Consider the following 23,793-nt stretch of genomic DNA (forward strand, 5'->3'; position numbering starts at 1 on the left):
TTGTGCACCATTAAACCCCTGTGTGTTTTCCCATACCATGCCTCCTGTTTCCTCCAGCTCTTACCACATCGCATAGGGTCTACTACAAAATCCGACATGGACTGCAGACCCTGTCCGTAACAAACGCAAGGACGTTTTATAATTAGTAATTAGGTACAGTTATCAGATCTGATATAAATATTGTGAACTGTGTGTGAATGGAGGTATATAGATGTAAATTGGTGGCAATCGCAAGAAGAACACAAGAAATATTTCAAATGAGTAGCTATTAACTGACTGATCTTAGAATCAGGTCTTCTGTCTATCCATTTCTTAAAAGATCCCATGGAATTAAATTTAACTAAATCACTTGGTAGTGGGCTTCAAACTCCCCAGCCTCTGTTTTCTGTCTTGAATGTTCTTAAACTTAATTTCCTCTTGTATTCAGGGCCCTTATATTGCTACAGGAGCTGAAGGAACTACATACAGTAAGTTGAGTTAGTTAGTGCCTTACAGGATTTTGAATACATGTTACCTTCTTTATTCCACAATATAAGATTCAGTTCTCTTAGTTTGTCTGAGTGTGGTATACTCTATACACTCTTACCAGGCCATAGAATTGTACTACCCATAGAACAGGAATATCCTTCTTGTTACAATATATCCAATACTTTTTTTCATTTTTTTTTACTACTTCTCCTCGCTGACTAGGTGAAGAAAGTGATTGGCCTATATAAACTCCTAGATCCTTCTCGAATATGGCTTCTCCCAGTTGATTGAAGCTTGCCAAAATCCTCTAGTCCTCATGTGTGCTGATGTAAGGATGTTTGCAGCTTCCCCTCCTTTAGTATAACCTGCAGTTTTAGCGTGTTTTGGTCCTACAACCTATGCCTGTGGTATAGCAGTAAAGAATTCACACCAGTCTGAGTCAACTTGTCAATTATGAACTCCGGGGGTTATTAGCTTAAAGAAATCTAGTTGTTTAGGAGGTATTATCCACCTCTTCTAAATCATTAAGTTTCATTTACAGGCTCTTTTATTTTGGTACAAGATAATAGAAAACAATATTGGGTCATCATTGTTTTCCGTTACCTTAAAACTGTAAATGTAAGGTATGACTAATTGGTCTCTGCTTTGTCCCTTTTCAATGACTAGGTATTACATCACTAGATACAACACCTACTCCTAGAGTTATCTGAACTATCCCGGCAAGTGATCTGTGAATAATGTTATTTATTGTTTTGTCCACAAATGGATAAATATTGTCTGGTCCAGGAGATTGGTTTGTTTGACATTTGTTTGACAAACACTTCATCCTCTGATGTGCTGGAATCATTCAGAGGCGAATGAGAATGTCTTTTAACCTGTGGTGTGTTATGAATTTCCTTCTTTGTGACAGAAAACTTGCCATTTTCGGCCTGCTGCCTGTAATAGGCCCATTGGTATTTCTAAGATGTTTTATTTCTTCCCTTACTGATCCTTTGCTATTGTAATATTGAAAAAGCCCTTGGCATTCATTTTGGCTCCCATTCATCTTTTTGTCTCTCTTTCAGTTATTCTGACATCTTTCTTGGCTTGACTTGTGTTTGCAACTTAGTGTCCTCTCTCTGCTTCCCCTCATCTTATATTCTTGTATCTTCTGTATTAAGTTTTTGATCTTTTTAATGATCCATTTAGGACAACATTTTCTGGACACTATTTTATTAGCTTTTGATATGTTTTTTTCCTGTGCTTTTAGTATCACATTTTTGAATCATTGTCATGCTTTTGTAGCTGCTACCCTATCTACTCAACAATCTATGCTCTGTCTCATTCTCCTGAAGTATGCTTTTCTAAAATCATCTACTTCTTTAGATTAAGCTCATCTAGTTTTAAAATACATCTCAAAAGGGATCATACTCTGGCCAACTCCTCTCATGCTTCTTTTTGTCTTACCATATATGGATCACTCTGACTAATGCAAGCTCTATCTCTGGATTGAACTTAAGTCTGGCATTAAAAAAAAAAATCACTGTATCAAACATTTCAGTTTCAGCATTCTTGCTCTGAACTGGCCTATCCTGGCGTTGGTGAGAAAAACTAAAATTCCTGAGTAAAATTATCTCATCCTTCCTATGCACAGATCTGATCACACTGTTTCGTACAGCATTAAAACATCTAGATTGGGCGGTCTGTAACTCACTCCTCTCACTAAACCTCTTGAAGTTTTTAGCTTGATCCATAAAGATTCAGAAACACTCATTCAGCCCGATTTAAATTCTTCTTCTACGTGCTACTTCTTCAATCTTGTCTGGTTTTCCTGGGCTTTCTCTGCTACTAAGCCACTAATATGAAATTCTCCACCATGACTCTCTGTAAGCCAAGTTTCTGTAACTTCTATAATATCATAATTGCTTGCTAATACTTTTGCTTCTAAATTCAATACTGTATTCCTAATGCTCCTAGCATTGAGGTATAAGCCTCTAAGGATTTAGCTATTTGAGGTTTTTGGTTTCCTAAGTGTGTTTTGCCTGCTTGCTCTTGAACAGGTTCTCTCTTCATCAGCTACATTTCCAGTCCACACTGTCCTCCTTCAAAACTGACTGATATTACTTTCACCCTGGGCCATAGCTAACACAACTGGCTTTCCTTTACTGGGATCCCTTTATCCTTTATCCTGCACCTATGTGCATGTTCTCCATCGCGTTTCAGCTGTAGATTGTCCTGCTCTTACCAGTCCTGTCTGTTTCTAAGGCAAGCCCATTGCCTCACAAACATAAACCCCACATCTCTGCAACAGAAGTTCTACCAAAACTGGGCTCAGCAACAAACAGGGTGGGAGAGGAGGGGGTATGAGGGGGACATGAGGGGGTATGAGCATTGCCATGACTAAGAGGATGCCTCAGAACCAGTGAAGGACCACAGAGTTTCATCCCTTCCTTTGGTGTGGCAGAAGGAGGCAGATCAGGTCACCGATAGGAGCTGGATTTGGAAAACAATGCAGCTGGACTTTGCCTTTGGGATGTTAGTTTTGGTTACTGGAGTCCATGAAGTTCTGGAGCAGGTGTAGAACATGTGTCCCTTGAAGATACCTTTTGTGTCATGAATTTTGTGTGTTAGTTGACAGCATTTAATGTTGTAATTGTCAAAAAAAATTAAAAAGTAGGATGACTGTCCTGTCTGGTCTGTGGGTGCACTGGTAGTTCTGTGAGATATAAAGAACCTGTTGTGGGGAAATAGGGTCCTCAAATCCATTAAAGTTGATAGAGGTTGTAGTAATTTACAAATGCAAATGCATTTAGGGGTCACCATCCATGACATAAGAGCAATCTAAATAACCTCATGATTATTGGTGAGTATGCTACTAGTACACTGCTGAGGGCAACAGCAGACCTGGCTAATATGTCTTTTCAAAAAGCCTCTCAAGAAAAAAACTTGATTTAGGCAACAAAAATCTATTGGACTGCCATCTAGGTTTTATGTGTACCTGCATTAATTGATAAAGCTGTAATTGCTGCTGGACAAGGACCAGACTGTTGTAAAGTTACTCCCTATTTTGGGGGCAAAGTGAACATGTATAGTTTATTACTCTCCATCACTTTGGAATGCGATAAAATAATACCTGGTTATACAGTAGAAAATGTGCAGTACAGAATTAAGGAGTGGATTTCACTTGTAGTCATTTTATGTTGTAAAGAATTATGTAGTTTGCATGACATCCTAAGATGTGATGGTGTGTTAGTATTGATGGTGTAAAGTTATTTTTGGTTATTCAGAAGACTAAGGGTTGAATGCAGTCACAAAGATGATGTTATAGACTTCGCAGATCAATAGTCTATTCTGAAAAAAAGGTGTTGCTAACTCAAAAGTGTTCTCATTTGTTTATGACGGAATGTTATTCACTCCATAACTTTCTTGCATCAAACATAGAAGCTAGTGTGATTAATAAACAAGTTAATAAACACGTTCTAGGATGTTCTTAAGTTTGAATGAAAAATTAGAGATTCATTTCTGAACCAGCTTTACAAAAGGTAAAGTCAAAAACTGCTGCTTTGGATGTTAGATATTTTATTTTTGGTAATGGGTAAAAGGTGTTCATTTAATTTCAAGTGATGCTATGTATGAACAGAGTGTTAATCACCGACCTTATCTCCTCGACGTGCATGTACTATAGATCACCCGTTCGATTTCTATTCCTGTTTTTGTCATGTGAAACACTTCTGAGTTTAGTCACTCGCAGGCAAAACAAGGTAATGTACAATAAGTCATTTCAACGCCTGTGAAACAACTCTTTTCTCTGGTGTTATTGTACAGCTGAAGAAGCAGCTTTGTGCATTGAAGCAAAAGCTCCTTGACAAGAGCAATACTTTAGACAAAGCAAAAATCCCAACTCTGACAAAAAAGGTAGCCGATCTAAACTCCCACAACTGGTAATTAACAGCCAGCAATTAAAATATTAATTATCCTACTATTCATTAAGGCTGTTAAATGCTATTTACAGTTTTATTTGTGCTGCCATTTGGAGGTTTAACTGACAATCCTAATGGGGCCGCTTTTAAAAGATGGTAATTAGATATGACAATTCCATTTACTCTTCAGCCCATACACATAACCATTGCCTATCAATAATTAATTTAATTACTGATATTGAGGTGGAAGTCACTATCAGCTTGAGAGAGGAACATAATTATTTAATAATAAGCCTAAATAAATGCAGTTTCATATGCATTCTTTTTAAAATGTTAATGCCTTATTGCCACAGTTAGAAAAAAAAACACAGAAACAAAACATACTTCTTTGTTTTTGGTTGGTTAAATGTTTACATGCTAATAAAATCCAACAGGAATGTCTCTTTTATTTTGCCAGATGAACATGTTTTGCTGTTTAGCAATAAATGGATATGAGCTAAAACAAAATTATTACTTTAGTTGATTATACGATAGGCACAAGCAATCAGTCAGCTTTCTGTGCTTAATGATCTAAATAAGAATTCCCTAGCAACATTGCTGAATTGCAAAAAAAAATGGTTTTAGTGTGAAGAATCAAAGTGGAAATGTACTGAAAGACAGGAACAGATAAACACTGTGAATACACAAGAGATAAATTAAGCCCTCAGTAGCTAATATTTCAAATGCTTACCTTAACGTAAATTAACTTAATTCTGTGACTGTTAAAGAGCTTGTATGCTCTTTTTAGTTCTTGTGTGTTTAGGCTCTGAGGCAAGGCATTCTGTTATGCAAAGCAAGTTTGGAAGCTGTAATCTACAGTATAATGCGATATATATATATATGTATACTTGTTAGAGAATACTTTGGTTTCACCTCCTTTCAATATTTTTCATTTTTTCAGCTTCCCCTGGAAGAGAAAACCCAGTGGGATGACGTGGGCAGCACCAAGCGTTCTCACAGGCCTCCACTGTCAGGCGATCACGATGACCGTTTTCAAAGAGACATCAGAGTAGCACAGTCTGCTTAAAGAATGGATGCATGGACAGATTAATGACGCCTGGATAAGAACTTAAGAACTTTAGAAATGTTCCAAATGCCAGGAGGTCCTTCAGCCCATCAAGCATATGAAGCTAATTGATCCAAGACTCTAATCCAGCCGTTTCTTAAAAGAAACCTGGATAGCTTGTCTGACACTCCTGCAACCATTTGTGTAAAGAAGTGCCTCCTCTTCTCAGTTTTAAATGCATGTGAATACAGGTTCTACTGTGTGTTTCTCTGGTTCGTGTTTCACTGCTCATTCTTAAGAAGTCTGCTACTGTAGGTTGACTGTATTTGTTTTTGAGGATTTTGGATTCTGATCATCATCTTCTCTTTCCAAGACTAAATAAAAATGAACTGAACTTGAACTTGAACTTTATTGCCATATGTAACCGGTACATGCACTGGTGCAACGGAATTCTTACTTACAGAAAGTCTCTCGATTGTTAAAACAAGTGTTAAAACACAAAGTGCAGACAGTGCATCAAGACAATATACAAACAAACAGTCGACAATGTACAAGTAAACAGTTTAAATGTAAACAATGCAGATGTGTAAACAATGACTGGAGATGTCCAATAAATAAGAAATCATAATGAGGTAGATGGTGTAGGTGTGGTCCTAGGGAAATGGCTAAATGTGTTCGCCAATCGCACTGCTTGTGGATAGAAGCTATTGAAGAATCTAGTGGTCAGTGTCCGTATGCTCTTGATCTAGTGGTCAGCGTCCGTATGCTCTTGGAATAGTTCTGTTCCTCCTGCCTGTTGGCACAGGACATTATCTCGTTGCTCTTTTCTGGACTCATCTCAAAGCAGCAATATCTTTTCTATAATGAAACAATGTGGGGATAGATGTTCCTTGAGGTTTGAGGATTCTAATTTGGCACAGTACGACAGTTTGGAATGCAGGGTCACTTTAAAGATGAGTTCTTGTTTTTTTATATATAACCGTCTACCGTGACACTTACTGTACCTGGAATAAGTCACTTATTATCAAAATTATATCTCATCCTCAATACAAGGGTCAATACAAGGGACCCCCTCCCCTTGTAGAACTTCTTTTTATTAGTTTATTCCTTGATTTCATAAAAAAGAACACAGTCACAGTTGTATTTGTATTATTTTATTTGGAAAATCAATGCAATTGTAAGACCGGGCTAATAAACCTATTCATACCAGTACCTAGTTTGTATCACAAAATTGCCCCCCTAAGACAAATAAAACTAAAACTCTGCTCTTCCAGGGCCAACCCTCATCTCTGTGTAACGATCCATGAAGGGATTATTTAATTAGCCTTGACACAAAGGCTATTTGTACTTTGCTGTCTTACAGTATAATTGAAAAATAACATTTTTGGTCTGTATCGTCATAGTCTTTAGTTTTCTTACAGAATGAAACATAATCTAAAATCATTTGATAATTCATTTGATCCTTCATCAAATTTTAAAAAAGTGTTTGTCATCACATGTAAATAATAATAGTCAATTACATGTATATACAATATTTAATCCCAAAGGGAAACAAGAGATCCCACCCTCTACACCAGAGAAACGCAGGCTTTGTACACAGACATTCTGGTTGAATTAGGGGAGGACAAGCCCAGATTGCTATCTAGCCAGAACCTCTGGGTCCCAGCTATATATACACATGCATTTCCATCAATATTTGTATGAATTTTCCTTCTTTCCTTTTCCTACCTTGAATACAAACAGTTATTAACATTTTTAAATTAAAATTTTGAAAAAGGTTTTTAATTCTCAAATCACAGGTGGTAGGCATTGGGACCAGTGCTCTGTTTATTTATATCACTAATCTGGTTAATGAACTGGTCAAGTCTGCAGATGATAACAAAGGAGGTGAGTTTGCAAACACCATATAAGATGCAAAGAAAATTCAAAAAGATTTTCCTAAATGAATGAAGACAAGAACAGAGTTTTCCACGGGGGTATTAAAAATATAACCTATAAACCTAAAATAGGAGTCCATTCATACAGTACAGGGAATGCTGGCCAGAAAAGAGGAACCACTCTGAAAGAATGGAACAGAAGAACTATGAAAGTTTACAAGTGATAGAATGCCATTTGACCTTTCTGGCCTGTTTGGAACCTTTGAAGATTTGAAGATTACGAGGATACTTCTTCAGAATAAATGGTGAAACATGAACCAGAGGACGAAAATGGAAACTATGTGGAAGTGCATTTAAATCTGAAAACAGAGGCAATCTTTCCACAAAAGGTTGTGGGAGTATGGAACAAGCTACCAATCATTTTTGTTGAAGTCAATGTCCTTTCTAGAAACTTCTTGGATTCTTAGGTCCATAATACACCAATTAGCAAGGTGGCTAGCTGGGCCAGATGGGTTCCTCTCATTTGTAATCTTTATATTAACCTTTATGTTACAAACGAGATTGTAACATACGCTTTTTCTTTAAAGAAATCATCAACATTTAATGAATACAGGCCAAAAGCTAAAAGAGAAGGGTAGGGCACTCGGCATGCAGAGATTCCCAGTGTGCTCCAAGAGGATATTTGTCTTAGAGCCATGAGAGATTTCAAGAAATCTGGAAACCCGGACGTGGCAGTAATCCAGGAAGATCTCATGCTGCGACAAGCCGAGACTTGAGATCTGTGCACACGCACACACCCACAAGCACACAGCTGCGGTTTCTCCTCACTGCCACGCCCCATAGCCTGGGTCAGCGCTACAGCAACCTGATGTGTATCCTGGATTCACAGGGCAGAAGCAGAACTGCACACTTAACAGGTGGCCTGCCCATTACTGGGCACACAAGCTCATAGGGACAGCTCAGACATGCCAAGTAACCTAGCCAGCCTAGCCAGCATGCCTTTCAAAGCTCAGAAGAAACCGGATCAACAGGAGAATAGCCACAGGAACATGTGGAATGCACACAAACTCCACACACTCCCCGGAACTTCTTAAGCATTTTCCCAGAATGTGAGCAATAATTACATTATTTCCTTCTACTCCCAGAGTAGCACACACTGGTTTTCGCAATTGAAAACACCTATAGCACATAGCCGAAACACACCTACATCACTACATGACCTTCCCATCGTATCGTATACATTGTGTGCTCAGCTCAGCAAGCATCTTCATCTTCGTCAACAGGCATCCCATCAGTTTCTCTTGTTTTACCTGAGAATTATTTTTGTGAGCAGCCAGGCTGTCCTTATAAATTGGAGAGGGGGCAGGAAACCTCTAATCAGTGTACATTTTCACCGTCGAACAGTAACGAAAGCAGCAGCACAAATGGAAAGTAAGAGGCTGCACGTTTCAAACTTGAAGCAGGAGGCTCTTAACACAGAGGGTTCTGGGGTCAGGGAACAAAATGCCCGGCCTTGGTGTTGAAAGAGTGTCCTGGGGATACTGCAATACTATCAGCTGCAGCCACCAGAGGAGCATGCTTGGTCTAATGGCCTCTGCTTGTTTATAATGTTTGATATAGTTCTTATTCCTGTGTTAGAACGGACATCTTGCAATAGCTCCTAGGAGGATTTAAAGATATGAGATAAGCAAGCCCCATCATTTAATGATGTATTCTCCTGAAACATTTATTTCTGTAGTGATGTTAGAATATCACCACAATCCCTAAAAGTCTTTTGTTTTGCATTATTGCCATGTTTTGGTATTTACTTGCTTAGCTTGTTAGTTTTAGTTTAACAGTTCACAGTATACTGATATTTCCTATATATATACAATACCAAATTGTAATACCAAAGAGTTTTATTTTTGCAGGACCAAAAGTTTTACAACTATATAAACTGCACTGACATTGAAAAACAAAAAAAATCAAATCGTTTTTACTGCTGATGGGATCGGTCAGGAAATTGGTCAGTCGAGATCTCAAGGCAACAAACCTAAAAGTATGTTTTCCGACTGTGGGAGGAACTGGAGCACACGGAGGATGTAAATAGTTTACTATTTACTGGCATGCAAATGCAGGGAGAACTTACAAGCTCCACACAGACAGCACCCCAGGTCCAGAATTTAATTCAGCAATGCTAACCACTGCTCCACCACGCCGCCTATGCATTCCATTTATCTGGGTTACACATTGTGAAGAATGCCTCACACAGTGTTCTCATCATTTTACATTTCTTCTCTCCCGCTGCATGAACTTCTGCCCATTAGCTCCTCAGTGTGCGATGGAAATGCAATTGCATACAGACATGCTTCCGCTGTCGTTCTCATCTCAGCCTCAACTGGCTGACATTAGGCCACGATTCACTTGGCGATATTTCTGTATGATGTCTGCCACACTGAAGTGGCCTCCTCGCCATCACTGTGCATTGGTATTTGCAGGACTGGAATAAACAGAGGCAAAATGACAGAGTTTCAAATCTTGCAGAGAATCCCGTGTTTCCGAGCTCATGCACACGTGCGGTCGTTGATACGGAGGCAGTCTCAGGACAGTGCTGCCACTCGGGACAGACCACAGATAGGTTGCTTTCAGGGTTGTCAGAAAAAGGCAAAGCGCACGAGAAGGAGGTGATCAGAAACAAAGTGTTTCACACAATTCCTCTCGTTAGACCACACGGAGAGCACCGCGCACACTTCTGCCCTTTCCCGAGTTTGAAGGGGTCACGTAACTTTGAAATCTAGAGAAGAGCTAGAAGGCTCATACCAGGGCCTAAGGAGACGAGCTACAGATGTGAACAGAGCAAAGGAGTATAATCCCTTCCCTCTGAAAAAGATGGCTAAGAGAAGTCTTCAGAATTTTAAAGGGAATTAATAAGGCTGTTCCCAGCAATTATTTCAAGTTACATTCAGTGAACACAACACAGCTCTATTCTTCGTTTATCCTATTGCATAATTTGGGATGTTTATTATAGTCCCAGTGCACACACCTTAGAGATCAACTGATTTCATGATCAACAGGCTGGTAACTGGTGAAAGATTAACTATTTTACTGTAATGTACGGTATGAGTTTGTAGATATATATGTATTAAAAGGATGAGGCCTAATAAAAATATGATTTTGTGTATTTTGCCAAACAAAGTAATGGTTACTAATAATAATTGCATTCTGTAAGAAATAGTGGTATTTTTAAGAGCAGACATTGCTATGAATTTTGGCATATACAAATGTTATCTCTGATAGGTCGACAACGTTAGAAGACAAAAATGACTTCTAATTCTGCTTTGCATATATCTAGCCAAAGTGAGCAGCCACAGACTGCTGTTTCATCCTTATTAGGGCCCATCAGTATGGTTAAGCTCTCACAGGTAGCAGAATGAATATGAATCTTGTAAGAATCTCAGATCAGAAATATAGTGATATGTATGAGTGTAGTGCCTTGCAAAAGTATTAACTCCCTTTCAAAGATATCTACACGTTTTTAAAATAAAATAAAAATCAACAGTTTGAATGCTGAAACTGAATGCTGAAACTGTTTTTGGAAGAAAGCAGCTAAGTGTCAGCTAAAACTGCAAAGTAAAATCAAACCCTGAAACATGTCAGTACTTGGAGGTAGCACCTTTGGAGCAATTACAGACTTTTTGGAAATATTTCTACCAGAATGTGCACAGCAGGATGATGCAATGTGGGCCCAATCTTCTTTGCAGCCCTGCAAAACTTAAATAATCTTTACAAAAGTCCACTGTGGCTGTTGGGATTCTGACACGGAAACTGCTTCCTGATAACAGCAAATCTTTGCAAGTAATTCTTAAGCATTTTATAAAGCTTTTTTGCAACAGGCCATTCCAATTACTATTCCAAATCTTTGCCAAAATGTGCCTTTCTCTGATTGATAATTAAAAATGTAAAATCACTACAGAATTTTCGTTCAGTCAGGGCTTCTTTATCTCAAGGCATGATTATGTGAAATCCAAGTTCATTTTAGTGCATTTTATAGATTCATCTGTCCGCCTTTGACTTGGGGAAAAATGTTCTCTTGGTGCGGACTGGGAAGAAACTGTGATGATGTGCAAAAAGCACTTTAACATTCCTGGCTGTCCTACGATCTGTATTGCTGCACCTGCCTGGGTGTCATGTTAACTGCTGTGTTACATCCTTTCCCGGCCTTCATTTGAAATGGATGCCAGCTCGTACCGCTTTTTCTCTCCCAGCACCACTTCGGAGTTGGTTTCTCCGTTTGAAAGAACAGATGCGTGGGAATTTGCTGCAGTTATGGCAAGGCGTCAGCTGGCATTTAAGCAAACAAGTTGGAGTGCCTGTGGCATTCCTCTAGGATATGTGCGTTCTGACTCACCTGACAGGGGCATGGGGATGTGTTTTATCAGCTCCACACTCCCCACAGAAGAGACGACTTGCTCACAGAGTGATGACATATGGCCGACCCCGCACATGTGAAGTCTGTTGACAGATGTGAGTTGTATCGTGCTCACCCATCTTGAAAATTTCTCCTCATTCATTACCACCAAAATCCTGGAGGGACAGTATGAAGGTGGATCAGTTTAGCACTGAACAGGTATGAACGGTTCTTAGGTGATATGGACTCCAAGAACCCTTTTGAAATGAACATAAGAGCACAAGAAAGCCTGTTTTGCTTTAGTGATTGTTAGCAGTTTGTAGATCTACGGCTCTTGTCAAAGACCCCCAAGGCTCAGCTTCCACAACATGATTGTGTTGTTTGATCTAAACACATAGCTAATGACTGCCCTGCTTTGTCTGGGACAGTCCTCTTTTAAGATGACATATCTTGGTGTCTCTGCAACTTTTGGGAAAAGATAATTTTGTCCTGCTTTGCAGTTGCTGTCCCATTTGTCCTACTTTTCTTGAATATCTGTGTTTAATTTCTGGCTAGATAGCAATGAGACACCACTACAGTGCAAGTAGCATGCTCAGTGTACGCTCTGTGCTCTTTACTAGTACAGATACTAATGCAATGACAGAGACAGCCTGAGACCCCCCTGTATTCATGACCTCCCACTGTGACTTGTCCTAGATTAAGGCTCCTGAAATGTAATAGTCTTAACACCCACAACTCTTTACGTAAAGATATGCCGTTATTTTATATCCTAAATAGACTGTAAAAACATCCATGTAATATATCCATTTTGTTATCTGGTCCTGATTCTTCTTTAATGGAAAAATCCCTTTTTTCATTCCTGAGTCTCATTCTCAGTTCACTTTCCCTTTATCTCCCTCATCAGCTTGAAATGTCTGACCACTTAATCAAATAATTTTATAATTAATAAGTTTTGTTTTTTCCAAAACCACAGCAGAATGTGTGGGGCTGGGGTTAGTAAGCTAGGGCTGCCAGCCACTTGCAAGCTGGCAGCGATGTCACCAAAAGATGCGTCACTCCTTACGCTGAGTTTTAAAACAGCTGGTGAATCTAAATAGGCTGAGATTTCAATACAAAAATAGTCATTCAAAATTGAAAAAAAAACATGACTGGAGTTCTCTAATATACATTTGCACCTAAACATGTTTTCTAACCTTGGTGTAAGAATGCACATATTTGTACATTGTCTACCGTTTGTTTGTATATTGTCTTGATGCACTGTCTGCACTTTGTGTTTTTACACTTGTTTTAACAATCGAGAGACTTTCTGTAAGTAAGAATTCCATTGTACCAGTGCATGTACCGGTTACATATGGCAATAAAGTTCAAGTTCAAGTTCAAGTTAATGTCTTCTTTTTTGAACTGGACCTATCTTCAGGACCTATCTTCTCACTAAAAGAGAGGTTTTGTGTACTTTGTTAACTCTTCAGACAGTACAACAACACAACCCCAGAAGTTTTCCTAATCCTTGAAGAGCAGAAAGCAAAGGTGATCAATGTCGCAGTGCTCAAAACATTTTGTGACAGGGTAGACATGACCAACACACATCTCCCTCCTGTGCAGAGTGCTGTATATCTCTGAAGCAAAGCACGGTTTACATCTACAGACTTCGGACAAGAGTGACTGCCACTACTGCACACACAGACACAAAGAAGCCCTGCCTTGTGACCTCTTCTGATTGACTCCAGAAAGTGGCTGCATGACTCCATCCTCACATAAACTAGAGGTGAGAGCTGAGGTGATGTGTTCGCCAGCGAGAAGCCCTGGCCTTTGCTGGCAGATAAAATGAAAACTGTAAAAGCAGAGGATAACACAGAAATCAAATCATAAGTGGTTCAACATCTGAAGTGAATACAAATGTGTGTTCAGAGGAGTAATCAATAATTTAGGGCCCGCTGAAGAACTGTTTGGAGTGTACTTGAGGAGGAGAGCAGTTATTGTGTTTCATGGTTAATTCTGTGTCAATTAGTTGACTGCTACCTTCCCTCCAGCTAAATCTTGTTCAGCGCAGAGAACAGAAGCCCACAGAATTCCAGCTTTAACAGGCCCAGTGTTCAATCATTTATCTCAGGCCTCAGGCATCGAATCAGTGTCAACAGACATTCCATTGAAATCATATCAGGGCTTCTTTCTTGCTCTCTCTCTTGCTCTCTCCTCCTATCATATTTTTACCAGGGTTTTCATCCTTTAGTTATCACACTTAAGGAAGCAGAACGTGTTCAGCCCTAGATGTGTACTTTGTTAACCATTCCTCTATGCCTTATCCTCAGCTCACTCTGCAACATAAAACTGCCCGATTTCAACTTGGAGTGGATCTGTGAGACCTCCTTGTACATCACCCACCCCATGAACAAACAATATACTCGTTTTTTTCTCTTTTTGGAAGCTTTCATTAGTCAATAGCTTCTGAATTCCTGTACTCATAGGACTAGTGCCAAATATCTGATTTGCATTTTGTGTATTTTACTGTCTTCATTTGTTGTCTACGCCCTGCGCAAAGTAATGATTTGGTTTTATATGGTTGCAAAGAACAAATTGTAGGAAAGAGATACCAGATAGTTTCATCCCTCTCCAAGATTTGGATAGAACCAGCTATTCAATTCATCATCCATCCATTTTCTAACTGCTTTATCCAATTCAGAGTCACAGGGGAGCTGGAGCCTATCCCTCCAAGCAACAGCAGCAAGGCGCGGTACGACCAAATATTCCAGAATTAACCTCACACATTTTGGTTTTGGACTGTGAGACTCTAAAGCCTTGAGAATACAGGGTGAACATACCAACCCCACACAGATAGCACCCCAGTGTCACGATCGCAAACCCCTGCCCTTAAGGGCGCTCCAACCCTTCCTTGTTTGCCTCATTCCCCACACCTGTTCCTTGTGCCAGCCCCTTTTCAGTTCCCCCTTATAAGCCAGACGCAGACGCCAATCCGGGCTCTACATTGGTTACCGTATCATGCGAGCCCGGGTCCTGGATGCGTCTGGCTCCGTCATGGTTTTAAGTTTCTGTTCCTGTTCCCGTTCCCCCTGCCGGTCCCGACCCGGTTCTGGTTTTTAATCTGCTGGCTTGGATGGATCTCCTGTTCATGGACTTTTGCCTTGTTTTTGGACTTCTCTTTGGACTTGTCCCCGGATTGTTTGTCTCGCTACACCTTCCCTGACCACCAGCATTCCTTGGACACACCCCCCTGTTTTTATTCCCATAACCTGCATGACTTTTTCCCAGTATTTCCTCACTCAACCCCGGATTGTGTCGTCCACGTAGGGTCCGGAAAGAACACTTTCGTGACATCCAAGTCCAAACTGAAGGGATCCAGTACCCTGGGTTCACAATTGTTCAATTGGTACAATTGATTGGTGTAGACTTTGAAACAAAAATAAGGCAGGGGTGCACAACCAGGCTGAAGGTTCTTTGAGCAACAAAAATATAAATAACAAAATTTAAATATTAAATGTGAAGGGATGCAGGTACACTGCCAGTGGAGGCAGCAGACTGCTGGCAAGAGAAGAGAAGTCAGATCAGGGGAATTTTAGTACGTCAGGCCAGGAGACTTTCTGTGACAGAATCACGTCTGCTTGAGACACACCCTTGACCATACATGTGCTCATTCTGTAACACAAATACACACACAAAATGTCGCACAAGTAGATCTTTCTCAATTATAATTTACATGACTTACTTCTAATGATCCATCTGTGAAGTCCAAAAGACAGAGTAAAACCACAAAAAAGTCCCAGGTGAATCTACTCTTTTGCAGAGATACAAAATCCACATACAAACTCAATGCACACAACTTTGGTTCAGTTGTGCAAAGTCAGCCTAGTGGACTTTTCCAGAACACACAGTAAAACGCACCACAGGACACAACTGGTGGCTATGAGAAGGTGCATTTAAAAGTGCAGACAGGAGGCACTTCTTTAGTCAAAGGGATGTGGGATTCTGGAATGAGGCACATGGCCACGATTGTGACACCAATACCCTGGTTTCTTTCAAACAAACAACTGGATGAGATGCTCTGATCAATTAGCTACTAATTATTAAATGGACTAAATGAACTGAATGGCTACCTCTCAATGGTAACCTTTATTAAGTCCTAAATATTTGTACGTGAGCAATATGTATTGCTAAATACTAAACATTTTAATGTACCACTCAATTCTGCAACTTTCATTTGTGTGTGAAGAGAGCATGTAAAGAAAGATAAGACAGTGCACCAAAACCCAGTTCAGCAATCAATTCCATGTTTTGACATTGGTCCTGAAATCAGGACTGCAGAAAAACTCAAGGAAACATTTGGAGAAGAAGAAAGTAGGCTTATATAAAGGTAATGGTAAAGCCCAGAAAAAGCCCACGAGACCATGGGTGGTTCACAGAAATAAAAACCAATGGAGACAGTCCACATAAACTGTCACATGAAGACAGTGCCTAACAGTAACAGGCTGCCATGAGATTCATAGAAGTCTTGCCTGACCTATGGCCCAAACACCTGACTCCTTTTTGAAGGGAAGAATTCCATGCTGTCTGGGCTCTTTAAGATTTTCTGTGGTGCTTTTTCTGGCTGAAAACCCCAAGGGGCAATTAAGTCACCTCTGTCTGGGTGGAAACTAATAAATAAATTCATTAAGTTAATTATTAAAACCCCCTGCAACCAAGCAGTTGTCTTAAAAAATGTAGACTTTGAGGCACAGAACCTTTTTATCTATTAACACCGTAGAGCGTTCATTTGTCTAAACTTGTTTTTCAATTGTTTATTTTGCCTGAAGTGGACCAGAAACTCAGGGAGAGAAAAAAATACAGAAAGAAAGGTTGTCTGTGTGTAAGAAAAGGATGTTTTTTTAAAGGAAAACGAAGGGTCACCACCATGGCATGGTAATAAGACATTTAACATATCCTATGACATTGTCTTCATCTTTATTTTCAGCCATTGTCAGTGACCCCTTCTGCTGGAAGACAGAGTTTCATGCTCACCTCTTCAATGAATTCCTTGTGGAGTTTGCACGGCATTGATAGAAAACAAGAAAGGTACTTCCATGACTCTGCTTTGGTCAGTGTGGACGCCCTGTTCTTTATCCATGCTTTCTGTCTCATCTCAGTCTTCTCTGTTTGTCTCAACTTGTCATTGCTCACAGTCCAAATTGCCACCCCTATTCCACTTTGAATTGACACAGGTCCCACCCCATAAAACAAACCCTTCACAGGCTGTTATCATGAATCACTGGTGAAAGACCATAGCTTATAGATTATTTATATTGTACACTTCTCCTCTTCACCTAATGTTTCCTCTAATTTTCTGGCTGCAGACAGGGAAATTATCCACCTATCCATTTTCTAATTGCTTTATTCAATTCAGGGTTGCAGTGGGCATGAGCACCAGCCCATCACCGGACACACACACCAGGGTCAATTTTCCCAGAAGCCAAATTACTCTACCACTACCTTTGGACTGTGGGAGGAAACCAAACCAAATCACCTGGACAAAAACCCATGTGAACACAGGGAGAACATTTAAACTCCACACAGACAGCACCCCCAGGTCTGGAATTGAACCTAGGACCCCAGTGCTGTGAGGCAGCAATTATAACCACTGCACTACCCTACAAGAAAATTAAATGTGCTAGAAAATCATTGTTTTTCTAAAGAGGGTATAAGACGTATTTCAGCATGCATTGTAAAAAAATTAATGTAATTCTGTATTCTTTGTATTTTCTCTGTGGATAATCCCTTGAAGGGTACCTAGCAGTGAACGAGCTCAAACAGCAGATTTTCTGGCACATCATCCATGTTTGTGTTGCCAGAGTCTGATCGTTTGTATTTACCACTGAAAGACACATGGCTAGCCCCATCTTGACAATTTAATTATCTTTTATTGTGATGTAATCATTTTGGCCTTCACACAAAATGACTAGAAAATATTTTAATCATAAGTATTTCACAGCCAATGGAACTATATACAAATAACTGCATTGTGTGCAACTGTTCAAAATATCCAAAGAGTGCTTTATGTATAGAAGATTTACCACTGAAGTTCGCCCCACCAGGGTGACATATTGCACAGCCGCCATTTGGCACCAGCAACTTCATGGCATAGTTAGTCCTATCCTAACAAAGGCGGGAGTCAATTCCCAGAACAATTAGTTTGGGCATCCTGCTTTTTATTCTTTTGTTGACATGAAATTTACTGATTATAGATCTTTTACAATGAAAAGTATCCACTAAACATCCTTGACTTTTGGCACCATAAAGGTCCTGCCGTGCTTCATTTGAGTTTATCATGGCTTCTTCAGTTGTTCTGTGTACACTGTACATATCATCTTCTTGAAATGTTTCTTTCTGATGATCTGATTTAAATGTCGTTTTGATTCTCTATAAAAAGGCTGATATATTTCATGAATGCGTCCTAATTGTTTACTGAAAACTGATGTGGGCAATAATGCACATATTGCAAAGGAAGGAAAAAGTCATGACATGAATATAAATATATATACAAATACATTTTGCTCCTGACATGGTTTGAATAGGATTCCTTCTGCTTTAAGTGGCATCTGTTAGCATATTCATGTTTTTTTTGTGTTTTCCACAGAGTTTTAAGGCAACAGGTTTAATGGACTCTGGGCAACAGTACAGTACATTTATATGTATATACTGTAAATATAGAGTATGCGGTTTTAATGAGGCTGTAGTTCTAATAAAAAGGTTTACTCTGAACTTGAACTTGCAAACTGACCTAATGTACCTAGTGAACAAAGTTCGCGAAGACCTAGGTTTTAAGCAGCAGAGAAACATTGCTTTTACCTCACTAGCTATTTAATGGTGAGACAAAAAGAAAGCTGGACTAAAGTAAGGCAGGCTTTTAGTCTTTGAAGTATGCTAACATGAAAAATAAACCGCACTCTGCCAACCTCCTGGTTAAATAGAGAAGTGTGATGTCCTTTTCCTTAATGCAGCACTCGTGTTTTGTGCCAATGGCCTCCCCTGCCTTGTCTCTTGCTGTAACATGATCTATTATTTTGGACTGCTTTCGGAAGAGTGTGCATCAAAGCATTAGGAGACAAAGGCACAGCAAAAGGACCTCAGGCTCCACTCTAGGCATCTGTGAGTCTCCAAAGGGGCCGTGTAGGCACAGGATATCAGTTCTACATTACAACCTACATACGGCCTTTAAGATCTTGATCTGTTTTTTAAAAAAGTACATTAATATTTAAAATAATTACAGTCTGCCTGAAGGTATACAGGTAAATCATTGATAGTGTTGGAAGTGAAGTACCCAGGGAGACCAGGACACTATGTGCACAGGAAAGCTCTTTTCGGAGAGATGACAGCAATATTGAGGAGAAACTCTCTTCCCCACTTGGATATGAAGGCATGGGTTGAATGAGGTGCTTAATTTGCAGGTCACTGCTGCCCCAAAAACTCAGTTAATTATTACTGGAACTAACATTTGGAGATAGAACATAAGGAAATGCCTCCCCTGAAAAAGCTGGACAGAAGACTGGAGACAGTTCTGTAAGATGGTGAGAAGTTGCAGTGCTGTTTCAGTAGATATCACAGGAATGCTGGGGTCACAGAAGCTGATTCCGCTCAGGAATGCTTGAGGGGGATCAAACTGTACCCTCGTCAGTGAATTTCAAACATGAATTTGAAACTAAATAACAGCCTACATACATTTTGCATTTATTAAGTACCTTCACTCTGTTATTCAATTTGAGTTATGGCTCTGGATTAGAAAAAAGCAAGCCTTTTTATCATTTTTTAACATTTTAAGCAAGTGAATATACTTATTTGCAACAAAAACAATCACACTCGTATTTTAATAAGTGACTTCTAAACAAGCGATAATGGTATGTAAATCTAGTAGTCAGTGGGTTTTTTTTGCTGCATCTTCATATCAGAATATTCTGCGCTCATATCAAGAGTTTCAGAGAATCATTATTATTGCTATGAAGTCATGAAGGCAGTATGGAATATGTGGAACATTTTTTGAAAATGAAAAAGACTCCATTGAGAATTTGCTTTCATAAATGTTTTTGGAAATTTTTCAGAATTGTATCTCATAGCTTTTTTTTATCCAAGTTAAATAGCAATACGATTTGAAAGCAGGCCCATGAAGGGCTTCATTCTGCATACACAGACAAAAAGAGAGAGGAAAGGATGATAAAAGCATTCTGGAATGTTACGGCCACAGAACTGTGTTCCTTATAAACATATTTAGAAGCATGGCTTTGGATTAAACCAAAATATCCTCCCATTCATCGGCCGCCCTAGAATTCAAAGCCATTGCAAGTTTCTGTTTGCCTGAAGCAAAGATCCATGGACAAATCTGCTGCTGGGCAATGCATTTCTTATTTGGCAAGTTGGGAGAAGTTTCATTTTAATCTGGGTTGTAATCTATGAAAAATCTGATATTACTCCTGGCCAATTTAATGGGCCACTTTATCTAAATTTAAAACATGACATGGACAAACTTTATAATGAAGTTAGATAATCTGAACCTTTTAATTGACAGAGCCAATATAGTCATGTCATCTACCTTGTTATATGTTAAAATACCAATAATTACTTTCAGAATAGGTTTTTCATGTTACTCTAGTAATTCTACAAAAATAGATAGCAAAGTCCTGCAGAGACATCACTTGTAATTAATTGACCTCTTTCTTGTTTAAAGAAATCCTCTCAAATTTATTTTTGCTACAGCGTGAAAAAAAACTAAAGATCTTTTTTTCCTAGCTCAGTAGGATTCGGTGCCAGTGTCAATTGAGTGTTAATTGCTTTAACCAGCTAATTAGCCAAAGAACAAATGACTTGTGCAGTGAGTTTGCCACCTAATTATCAGGATAACATATCAAAGTAGAGACAGTTCTACACATGGTGAAACAATGGCTCACTATTAAAGCTTCTACAGGTAGAGTAATGAGTGTATTTTTTTTTTTAAATGGAGTTTTTAATGAAAGTTCGGGAGGAATGAAGGCAGCCGCGCTTATTCAACACAGCTGCTGCAATTCTCACTAATCCCGACGTAAGCAACCGGTCTCCATAAATATCAAACGTCACCCTCTCCTCTTCCTCGTTCGTTTTCTGCATCCCTCCTCCACCCCCTCTCCACCTTTGCAGCTACCCCATTGGTCGCATGGGGGTCCTATCCTCCCCGTCCAACGGCCGGGAGGTTGGCCCTCAGCCAAGCGGGTTACGCCAAATCTCCACATCACAATAAACGATTCAAAATTCTCCCAAGCTTTCAGCTGCTGTCATTCCTCGTGAAATTACATTTTACTGCGGAGTGAGTTATCATTATCTTCAGTTATGGATTTTTACATTGCTGGCTGAGGTGCTTGGCATTCCTATTTGAAATCACCTCCTGATGACCATCAAACAGGATCTTACAAATTAAAGGAATTACTTTTCATGGGTTCAGGAGATGGTATCACCTAGGTGGTGAACAGGCAGAAAGTTCCAGCACCATTTAAAGACGTCTTCCAGGTTACAGCAGCTGCTTCTGATCTTATTTGTGCCATATTCTTCTTATTTACAGCCTTGCCCAGCAGTGTACTGCTTCAGTGGTTTCAGTCAGCACCCTGGACAGGGAATGTTAGCTGAACCTTGTGACATGCCCCTTACTGTTTTCTCAGCATGATCTCCCTTTGCTTAAAACACACAAGGCAGTCTAGGAAAGTAGTGTAACATATCTTTGTGTTGTGTGTTTGTTTTTAGGTGTTTCCTGGGAGGAGAGAGCAGAATGGAATATTCATTCTCACGTTGAAGTTCAAGAGGAACTGCACTCCCAATTTCTGTGAATGGTTATTCAATCTTGGTAACAAAATAAATAAATTGATGGGATCGCAACATTTTCCAAATGTCAAAATAAGCACAAAATCACGAACTTTTGTCGCAAACCCCTGGCCTCTCCACGGGCAAGAGCAAGACTTCGTGCATTTCGCCTCTCACCCTGGTACTGTTCAGAGTACAGTACATGTGATTGAGGACAAAACCCAAAACTTTCCAGAAGTGATGCCAAGTTGATCTAAACAAATTCTCTGTGTGATAAGCGATGGTCCAGTATAGAGCTCATGAATGACCTTGCTGTTATTATGAGTACAATGGTATTCTCACAACAAGATACATCAACGAAGGCTCATGGTCAAAAACATTAGAGGTCCTGGGCTGACCTCTCCCCCAGCCCCACAAAGAAGCAGCCTTGCATCTGTCTTAAACATAATAGGATGATCAGCTGATTTGGATACTAAAGAGTGCTTAATTAAGTGGAATAAACCCAAAGAAACAACAACTATACTGTTTCTTGTGAACATTTTTTTATTTTCATTTTCTTAAACTCAACAATATACAGTACAAAATGGAACAGCCATTCCTCGCCCCACATCCACTCAGTGGTTTTCCCCACCACATGTTCACTTTCCATTAACAAAAGCAAATGGGTTCTGAAGTAATTTATCAATTTAATCTACAGAAGCTGCCAGTTATTGAAAACCACTCATATTGAAAACAAACTTGTATTGAAGCCTTCTCTTGACAATGGAAAGTTCTGGTCAGATAATCCTTGGTCAGGTAAACTTGGGCTAACAAAGATCAGTCCTGTCAGGTATCCATCAGACTGTGCGTGGACTGATCTGTATATAGGAGCTGGTGCGAGTCTTTCTCGTTAGCATACCCAGAGATGAATACAGGCAAGTGCTGTTGAATTTGGACACAAGCACACATACACAAGAGGGCTCAAGCTCAGTCAAATAATAAGATTTAATAAGATAACAAGAACAACTAAGAATAATTTGGAATTTTGTCTTGTACTTTTCACGTGGAGGGCTTATCCTAATCAGCCCATTGTGCTGTGCCACCATTCATACAGTACATCTTTTTCAACCTGATCTCAATGAGCAATCAGTTCATTTGGAAACTGTTTGCCAATAATCAAAGGCATAGTCTTCAAAGGCAGAGCAATATTAAAATAATTAGAATTATATACTCACTTCGTCCTATCTTTTCATTATTAGTTTGAGTGCCAGGGCATCTTTTAATGGTAAGGGTGCACATAACAGAACACACAGAAGCCTGGAGCCAGTGGAACGATTTCTTAGTTCTTCGGCACTGGGCTGATTGGGAAGGCAAACAGCATCAAACCAAAGCGAAGAGCCTGGCTCTGTTTGTGAAGCTCTAGCTGACTTTGTCTGACATTGAAGAATTTTGCCAGCACAAGAATAATAACCTTTATTTATAAAGCACCTTTAAAGGTGGCTTCTCAAAGCGCTTTACAGAATGACAACAACAACAACAAAAACTAAAAATAAACAATAAAAAATACACAAGATAAACACAATGAGAATATGCAGAGGAGACAGTAGATGGTGATACGAAATACAGTAGGAGCAGAGGGGTAAAGAATGGAACCAGTTAAGTAAAGGCTCTTCTAAAGAAGAAGGTTTTGAGTCTGGATTTCATGGAGTTTAGAGAAGCTGACTCTCTAATATCCTTGGGGAGAGACTTCCAGAGTTTAGGGGCTTAACAGGAGAAGGCCCTGTCACCCATAGAGTGTAGACGGGCTTGGGGTACAGTTAAGAGACCAGAATTAGAGGAGCGAAGGTTGCGAGGGGGATAGGGCGATAACAGATCAGACAGGTACTGAGGTGCCAAGCCATGCAGAGACCTATACTGTAGGTGAGCATGAAGATTTTGAAGTCGACGCAAAAATTGACAGGAAGCCAGTAAAAGGACTCCAGTATAGTAATAATGTGATCACTTGCACTAGACCTGGTCAGGATTCTGGCTCATGAATTTTGGATTTTGTTCAGTGTGGATTTAGATAATCCAGAGAGTAGAGCATTCCAGTAGTCAATTCAGGAGAAGACAAATGTGTTGATTAGCTTTTCATCCACAGTTAGTGATAACACAGGGCATAGTCGATTTTTCTGAGGTGAAAGAAAGATGTTTTAACAATATCTTGCACATGTGGGTCGAATGTTAAGCCTGAATCAAATATCACCATCATCAAGGTTTTTCAATTTAGACTCAAGCTCAAGTACAGCACCATCCACAGACAGGGTTAAAGGATTGGCTTAACAAAGGTGCCAT

At 39.6% G+C, this 23,793-nt stretch overlaps 1 long non-coding RNA gene across 1 annotated transcript in view; it reads right to left on the reverse strand.

Annotated features, from left to right (window-relative positions):
• Positions 1–6,601: 6,601 nt before the first annotated feature.
• The window catches only part of LOC107077543 (uncharacterized), a 43,159-nt gene continuing 25,967 nt past the window's right edge, over positions 6,602–23,793 (reverse strand). The window contains exons 3-4 of the long non-coding RNA XR_001478570.2: positions 11,677–11,852; positions 6,602–9,768 (exon numbers count right to left, since the gene is read on the reverse strand). This is a non-coding gene — a long non-coding RNA (uncharacterized lncRNA). The remainder of the gene's footprint in view (positions 9,769–11,676; positions 11,853–23,793) is intronic.

This window comes from Lepisosteus oculatus, chromosome 11, assembly GCF_040954835.1.
Source record: "Lepisosteus oculatus isolate fLepOcu1 chromosome 11, fLepOcu1.hap2, whole genome shotgun sequence".
NCBI lineage: Eukaryota > Metazoa > Chordata > Actinopteri > Semionotiformes > Lepisosteidae > Lepisosteus > Lepisosteus oculatus.